This window comes from Citrus clementina, unplaced genomic scaffold (genome assembly GCF_000493195.1).
Source record: "Citrus clementina cultivar Clemenules unplaced genomic scaffold, Citrus_clementina_v1.0 scaffold_2, whole genome shotgun sequence".
Taxonomy (NCBI): Eukaryota; Viridiplantae; Streptophyta; class Magnoliopsida; order Sapindales; family Rutaceae; genus Citrus; species Citrus x clementina.
The window spans coordinates 20,724,138-20,733,188 of NW_006262688.1; the positions used below are offsets into that span (position 1 = coordinate 20,724,138).

Genomic DNA, 9,051 nt, shown 5'->3' on the forward strand with positions numbered 1-9,051 from the left:
GCTGCAGCAGCAAACTTGCAGAAATGACAAAAGAACTTGACCACAAAGAAACTAAAACAAGTCTGGAATAGAGAAGATGTTAAAATACTATATAAACAACCCAAGAGGGAGGTGAACTGGGTTTCTAAGAAATATGTAATGTTTGAATAAAACTTAATGCAAATCTTAAACGAATTTAAAATAATAATAAATAAATCAACCAAAATGTAAAGAGATAAGGGAAGAGAGATTCAAATACAGAGATTTTTACGTGGTTCGACCAACCTTGCCTACGTCCACGCCTCCAAGCTCACCGGGCTTGAGTATTCCACTAGTCAAGCCTCCAAGGCTTTCAAGAACACTTACAATTGACTTTAAAAGTGTCAATCAACCTTTACACCAAGAGATTATTCCTAATCTCTGAACCCAAGTGTATCCCAACACTTACAATCACTCAAAATAAAGATTACAAAAGTGTTTGTCTCTCACACAAAATATATGATTACAAATCAATGCTCAATGTGTGAATAAATGTAACAAGAACGAAATTAAGGCTCAATGAATGTTGTGTTCTCAATTACAAGCTCAATGATAACGTTGTGATAAACTTTTGTTTGAATTTGATTGATCTTATTTATGGTTGGAGCTGAAAAATAGCCGTTATTGACTTTCTGCCAGAAATCGGATCGCCTTTAACTGTTATCAATTAACCGTTTTGACTGGTCCAAGTTATCGTTGAACTAAATTTTAAATAATCAGTTAACCATTTGCCACTATCAGTTCGCCGTTAATTTCCAGAGACCTGTAAAACAAATTTTACCCATCCGTTTTTGCTAAACGGTTCAAGGTTAACATGAAATTATATTTTGGAAATTATCGGTTAGCCGTTTGTAGTTAACGGTTCACCGGTTATTTCCAGTAATCTAAAAAAAATGAGCTTATCCGGTTTTGTTAAACGATTCAAGGTTAGCACAAAATTCCATTTTTGAAATAATTTGTTAGCTTCTTGATATAAACGGTTCGCCGTTTAATTCCAAAATCCTACAAAACACACTAATCTTATCCGTTTTTGCTAAACGATTCAAGATTAAGGATTTAACCCTCTCTAGAAATTATCAGTTAACCATTTCGATATTAACAGTTCGCCGTTTACTTTCAGAATCACAATTTTAATAGAATTTTTGGAATGAATAATTTTTCGATTAAAGTTAACTAGTTTCTAGATTTCATGAACATATCTAGAAATCTTATATGCCTTTTAAGAAATTGTTTATCAATGAAAAATCCAATATTTTTAACAAAAAACATATAAAGTTTGTTTTAATCAAAATTAATACTATGGACATATACATGTTAACATTCTCCCCCTTTTTGATGATGACAAACTTCCCAACATTTTACTCCCCCTAGATATATGGCCAATAAAAAAAAAATTTTAACCAAGATCAATTTTTAGCCAAAGTAAATTTATCCAAAACATATCATATCTATCTCCCCCTTCATCATAAAAAAGAAAGGACATATATATGCAATTTACACAAGATCATAAAAAATAACTAGATGAAGAAATTACTCATTTTGTGCAAGCAATTATTTTGGCAGAATCTCCCCTTAAAAATGAGCATATTCTCAAAAATAAAAATAGTTGAAACACTCCCATATAAATTTCAATTTAACAATCATACTCCATAGTCACCAATTATCCAATCCAGATAAGAAAAACTCTAACATATCATCAAAATGAACACAACCACAAGCAAAGTGCAAATAACCAACAAAATCATCATAAAATCATCACAAACACAATCAAAACCCAAATAGTATCATAAGAACTACTTGATATCATCCAAAACATAAAACAAATAAGTTGAGCAATGTATGTGCGAAACACATAGACAGAAATTAAGATGGGGGTTGCAAGGAGGAACTACCAGGATTGTATCCAAAGTAACCAAGGAGGCGTCGCTAACCAGTAATTGGTTCTTGCTGTTGGTCTAGAATCTGCTTCTGAAAGGTCTGAAATTGGGATTGGAGCTACTGCTGTTGCATGGAGAGAGTATCCATTTTGTTTAGGAGCTACTGCTGTTACTCGAAAAGATTGCGAACATCACCAACCAACTTCTGTTGGAGGGTATTCGAAGTTGGTGGCTGCTCTGGAGCTAGAAGGTGATCAATGTCCATCTCACGCTCCTCAGAGTCAAAATTGGCTAGAGGCTGGGGTACATAACTACGACGAGGAGGTGGAGGGTGAGCTCCTAACCTAAAATTGGGAAGCTGATCGGGATGATAAATATCATTAAGCATGCGATGATCTTCCGGAGCAATAAGAGTGTCTCGATTCTTAGAATTAGAGGTCTTGATCCATTCCCCGCTCTTCTGAGAAAAACCAATGCTCGTCATAGCTTCCGGACCAATCCGTTTAGTTTCCTTAAAAACTGCATCCCTAAGAGGCACTTGGAAGTGCCACAGTATCTTAGAAACTATATTGCTATATGGGAACAAGCGATGGTTAACCATAGGAGTACTCAACATGTGCCTCAAAATAACATACCCAAGATTAATATGTCGTCCTGTAATAAGACTATCCAATAATCCGACATCCAACCTTGTCACTTCATCCGAATGACCCTTTCTAGGAGTAACAATATACTGTAAAGTGATGTAGAGGATTCGAACTTGTAGATGCAATAATTGTGAATAGAAAGGAAGAGCACAAATATCACTAGTAAGATCTCGACGTTGACAAATGTTTCAAACACCAAAATTATGAGCAAAGTCGGCAAATGAGAGGGCTTTCCTAGATGTATAAATCTTACGACCAACATCCAGAATTCCTAGGATATTGTTTAAGTCCTCAACATCAAATTCAATGGGAATACCCCCGATATGAGTTACTATCCTATCTAATCTAGTTGCAGAAATTTCCATGTCAAGTAAAACACACCGACTCCCAAGGTAATAACATGTTTCTAACACTTCTATCACATACAACCAACTCCCTAAAATCATCCAAATCCACATAATAAGAATCGATTGCCTTTCATCCCATGAAGCGATCTTCGAAGCATTTGGCCATCTGAGCTATGGGGAAATGGATCCTTTCGAATTTAGAGGTTTCTCGTGGTGGTATGGGATTCCTACGAGGAGCACCTTTTCTCTTCTGAGTATGCCTTGATGATTTAGCCATGGACACGCTTGAGGAAATTGGGAATTTTTGAAAAAGATGAAAATAAAGGAAATGGAACTGATTAAAGAGATAATGTAGAGTAGAGGATGTGATTTAGAGGCTCAATTTGGCCAAAAAATGACAAAAATCCAGCCAAAATCGAAGAAAATCGATTGGCTGCCCTTAGGATTTTGATTTGGGAATTTTTTATTTATGGTTTGATTTGTTGTTTTGAGTCGGTAAAAGTAGTTTAAAGATGTTTAGAAATGTTTCTATCGGAGTAATTTGGCAGGAAAGTGCAAGAAAAATGAAGAATTAGAGACGGAGAGAGTTTGGGTATCGCGATTATAGAGAAAAATATGAGAGACTAATTTAAAGTGAAGAAGAAAACCTGGGAACAATTTATATCGCATGAAAACGGCGAGCCCATAAATTCCAAAGAGCACTTAATAGTAAATTCTAGTGAGCTCTCTGTTTTTAATGGGTTTACCATTTTCAACAAACGGTTTGCCGATACTTTATAGATATCATATCCTAATATATGGATTTAAACGGTAAATCGTTTGTTACTAAATAGTTAGCTGTTTATTTTAACTATGATTTCGCACATTTGTTTTAATTTTTGGCCAACAATTAATACATTCCAATATCATTTCAGTGATCCAAAATGTTTTAAGGGCCAGTTTAATGATTCATGAACTCACATGTTTTCAAACAACCAATTCATATAAGCATTCAAAGATTAATAATTCAAACACATCACTCATTTATCATGCTCAAATACTTCATAAACATTAAAAGCCATCAATCAATTAATTTTAATAGTCTCAATAACATGATTAGAGATATTAATGTGAAAATTTCATCATCCCCAAGTTCATGCCGAATTTTTGAAAATTATTCTTCGCAAAGAGGTTTTGTAAAAATATCGGTAAGTTGTTTTTCTATAGAGATAAACTGTAATGCAATATCTCCTTTTTGAACATGATCTCTCAACAAATGATGTTTAATTTCTATATGTCGTTGAATGGGATTCTTTGATAGATTTATAGCACTAGTGTTATCACACTTTATAGGAATTTGTTCAAGATTAATGCCATAGTCTCTAATTGTTTGTTTCATCCAAAGGGCTTGTGCATAACAACTACCTACGGCAATATATTCAGCCTCGATGGTTGAGAGTGCAACCAAATTTTGTTTCTTACTAAACCATGAAACAAGTGAATGACCTAGTAAATGGCAAGTTCCACTAGTACTTTTCCTATCGACTTTGTAACCAGCAAAATTCGCATCCGAATAACAAGTTAAATCTATATGAGTTCCTCTAGGATACCTGATAACTCTATGAAATGAGAGTTATCATGATACTTTTAGACTTAAATCAAGATTACTTAAAGAGTAATTGATGTGTTTTAATGCACTTTAATAATAGTTTGCGTTAACATTCATTTTAGTTTAAGTTTAATAAAGTTTCCTTGATTTTGAATAATTGTGTGCTTAAAACATAAGTATAATTGTAAGTAACCGAAGTTCAAATTTCATGGGAAGGATGACGTAGCAATGGGTTCACAAAAAGGACAAAAGAGTATGGCCATAGAAGTAATAGAGCAAATCTGGAACAGTGCATATGTTGTAGCCATTGTTGTAGCAACACTTGTTGTAGCAATCCTAGAATAACAACAGAGAAGATTTCGCGTAAGATACTTAACAGATTGCAATCTGTAATTTCCTAATCGGGAGGATACGTGCTCTGCACTTCCGTTTACCCTAATTTTATACTATAAAAGAAGGCACACATGAAAAAGAAAGAGGAGGTCGTCAACCGAGATCCTAACCCGAAAAGAAACAAAGGAAAAACAAATTCAAGAGCAAGAATCAAGGCTGCACCAGTGGAAAAGTTTGCTGGGCTCAATTGGAATTCAGTTTTTCTTATTCTTCTTTTGATTTCTTGTTCATTCTTTGCTATGAGAATGTATTTGTTGGTTGGAACATTGTTTTTACTTTCCTCTCGCAAACTATGAATTAATATTATTTGTGCTTGAGTGATAAACAATCTTAATGACTCCTTAACTAAATTTACATGTTGCTATTGAGTGCTAGAAAGTGTATATTTATAAAGGAGAAAATCGTCATTTTACACTCCAAGTCTCACTAACATCCTTACTTTTATGTATTTAAGTCTCTTGTAATTTAATTATGTGTGTTTTGGTATAATTAAGTATTTTATGTATTTTAGGGGGGGTCATGGTCATTTCACAATGAACGAGAGATCAGATAGCAAAACAGACATCAATTTTGAACTCAGGATAGTCGAAAACCTTAGGAGGAGACACTGTTCACATATATGGTTCTGTTTATGACATTGTTCACATATACGGTTCTGTTTATGACACTATTCATATATACGGTACGATTACGTGGCATTGACCGATGATGTGGCAGCATTCGATTAGATGAATGATGTGGCATTGACTGCTTATATGGCGTTGACTGATGATGTGTCATGATTCTATTGGACTAAAATGATTATGTGGAGTTGACCGGTGACGTGGCAGTATGTTAGTGGACCGAAAAGCATGCGTATGATACATGTATATACACAGAATGAAAGCCCTGATGATGTGTTCTATCTAACCAGAACTTGTCATGTGGCGCAATCCTGAGCGTCCAAATTATTTTAATCCGATGACCATGATTTACTCATTGTATCTACAAATAAGGGGCTTCCCCCCCTAATTTGACAACCCTGAATCCATTTTTGAGCTTTATTTTTTATAATTCCTTCTCTATCTTGTATTTTCTGCGTATTTTACTAAATTTCCATTTTACCCCTAGTTCAATTATGAGTAGCTAATTTTCTTTTAAGCTTGGGTTGAAGGTGAAGTTTCAACATGTTCCATGGGCTTAATTTGGTAGATTTACTTTCTCTTCCCCTCTAATTTTTGTGGATGTTTTGACTTTTCATCGATAGATACTAATAATCTTGTCTAGATATCGCACAGGTATAATCGTCTCCCTAGTGTAAGGTTATTATTGTTTGGCACAATAAACCCCTAGCACCATATTTATTGGAGTGTGGTTAATTGGCACTAATAAAGAATATTAAGCCCATGGTGCATGTTGAGTGCAGATCTAGAGACCCAAGTGCTTCATTTTAATAATTTTCACTTAAATTTATTCCCGCCATTCTAATCTAAATTTTAGAATATTCTAAATCACTTTCACCACAAATCCAACCACCCACTTATAAAATTAACTCTACACGAAATTAAAATCCACCTCCTCGTGGAATCGACACTCGTCACTGTTGATCTATTTTACAGTATATTTGTGCACTTGCGAGTTCAATAACATTTGCACAACAAGTTTTTGGCGTCGTTACCAGGGAGGTAAGTTATTTTAATTCGTAGAATTAATTTTTGTAAATAATTTTATTTTTTGTTTTTTTGTAATTTTTTTCTTATTTAAAAAAGAAGTGAATCTGCATTTTTAGGTAAGTATTTATTTTCTTTTTCTCTTCTTTAAATTTTTGTAATTTAATTTTCTTTGTAATTTTTTGTGTATTTTGTTAATTTGGCAGGTTCAACCGCCTATTAGTTTATTTTACTTTTAGTTAATTTATTTCACGTATTTTTTAGCACTTAAGTGTGTTTTCATATTGAGGTTGTAACAACGTGATAAAGTTAGTATCTCATTCTTCTTTGTTTTTATTAGTTTTGTTCTCATTTTTTGTGTTTATTGCATGCATGGTCGAATGTCACAATTACCTAATCTTGAGCCTGTAGAATTTGAACTGAAAAAAACACTTCCCACATACAAACAAGTTGGAATTAAAGATAAAATTGAAATGGATTCGCAACAACCAGCACCACAGGAGAGGCCATTTTCTCAAGTTAGCTAAGGACTACTTTAGTCCCTTAGCTAATTGAGCACATCATGCATAAGATACCTAAATGTAGCTGCTAGGAGTTTTGAGTTAAAACCTAGTGTGCTAAATTGTCTCTCATTCTATGGCCTAGAAAATGAAGACCCATATAATCATTTGAATGATTTTCAAACTTTTAAATATGAGGATTTTTCAAATGATAATGTTAAACTTAGATTATTCTCATTTTCTTTAAAAGGGTAGAGCTCGTTCATGGTTCAATACATTGCCTGCTAATAGCATTACATCATGGGAACAAGTGGTAACAAAAATTTTGAATAAATACTTCCCAATACATAAAACTAATGCTACTCGCAAGGAAATTTCAAAGTTTACCTAGAGAGAAGACGAGCAATTTTTCGATGCATGGGAGCGATTCGATGGGCTACTCTTGAAGTGTCCACATCATGGGTATGAGAAATGGCACCAATGCCAATACGTTTTGGAGGGATTATTGCCGCATGTGCAAGAATGGCTAATTGCAACAAGTGGAGGAGAACTAATGTCAAAAAGTGCATAAGAGATTTGAGATTTCTTCCAGCGACAAGCGGATAATTCCCAACAACAGAGTCGATCACTTCAGAATATTAAAAGAATCAAGGAATTAAATGAGGTTCATATTGGTGAGTCAAGTTTGGAAATTAAAGAAGTCAAAGAGATGGTTGAAGGTCTTTCCCGATAAATAGCATCGTTAACGCTGCTAAATCAATAGAGCCACATGATCATGAATCATACCCAGATCAAGCCAATGCCATAAGTGTAATGAGAAAGCCAACAAACTACAACCCTTACTCTAACACATATAATCATGGATGGAGAAACCATCGCAATTTTTCATGGGCTCGAAGATTCCAACAGAATGGATCAGCAGCTCCAGCTCCACCAATGTAACCAATTCCTCAAGTTCCTTAAGCCTCTCAGCCACCATTTAGACTATAAATCAAAACATGAACTACTCTCATCCTAGACCATGGGAGGATGCATTCCAGAATTTCAAGAATTTTACTCACTCCACGATCGAGCAACAAAACCGCACCATTGATGAACTACAAAATGAGATGCGAGTAGGATTCAACTCAGAAACCTAATCAGTTTCAAACCTTGAAAAGATGTTGGGATAGCTTGCCTTTTCAGTTCAAACCTTGGCAATAATTGTTGAGAAAGGCAAATTCTCAATTTTACCAATGCCTAATCCTAAGTACCAGTTCACCTCAGCAGCATAGAGAGGTCAAAGCCGTCATGACCTTGCGAAAAGAAAAAGAAGTCGACAATAAAATGGAGATGTCGGTGATAAAAACAACTCAAATCGTACCTGTAAATGATGAGGAATCATCATCAGAGGAGAAAAAGGAAACCAACCCACGAGAATACGTTCCTAAGGCTCCGTTTCCCAGAGGTTAACTAAAGGAAAGAAGGGAAAATCCACAGGTGAGAGTTTTGAAATCTTTAAACAGGTAAGTGTTAACATCCCTTTGCTTGATGCAATAAAACAAGTGTCATCTTATGCTAAGTTTTTTAAAGACCTTTGTACTAAAAAAAGAAACATTCATGTTCAAAATAAACCTTTTTAATAGAAAACATTAGCTCTATACTCTAACATAAAATTCCTCTAAAATACAAAGACCTAGGCTCCCCCACTATCTCATGTAGTATAGGGAATCACACAATTGAGAATGTTTTGTTGGACTTAGGAGCTAGTGTAAATTTGTTGTCTTACTTAGTATTTGTGAAATTTGGACTAGAAGAATTACACCCAACTCTAGTAGTGTTACAGCTTGCAGATCGGTCCATGAAAATACCTCGTGGTATTGTGGAGGATGTGCTTATCCAGATAGATAAGTTTCATTTTCTTGTTGATTTCATTGTAATTGACACTTAATCAGCTCAGGATTTAAAAAAGCACATCTCCATTATCCTAGCCGACCTTTCTTGGCAACTACCGATGCTCACATTCAATGCAGGACTGGAAATATGCAGTTGT

The 9,051-nt window shown here is 34.7% G+C and overlaps 1 non-coding gene across 1 annotated transcript; it reads right to left on the minus strand.

The window, feature by feature from the left end:
* Window positions 1-7,378: 7,378 nt before the first annotated feature.
* Window positions 7,379-7,484, minus strand: LOC112101332. Its single transcript, XR_002907458.1, has one exon. It is a non-coding gene; the product is annotated as a small nucleolar RNA R71 (small nucleolar RNA).
* Window positions 7,485-9,051: the final 1,567 nt, after the last annotated feature.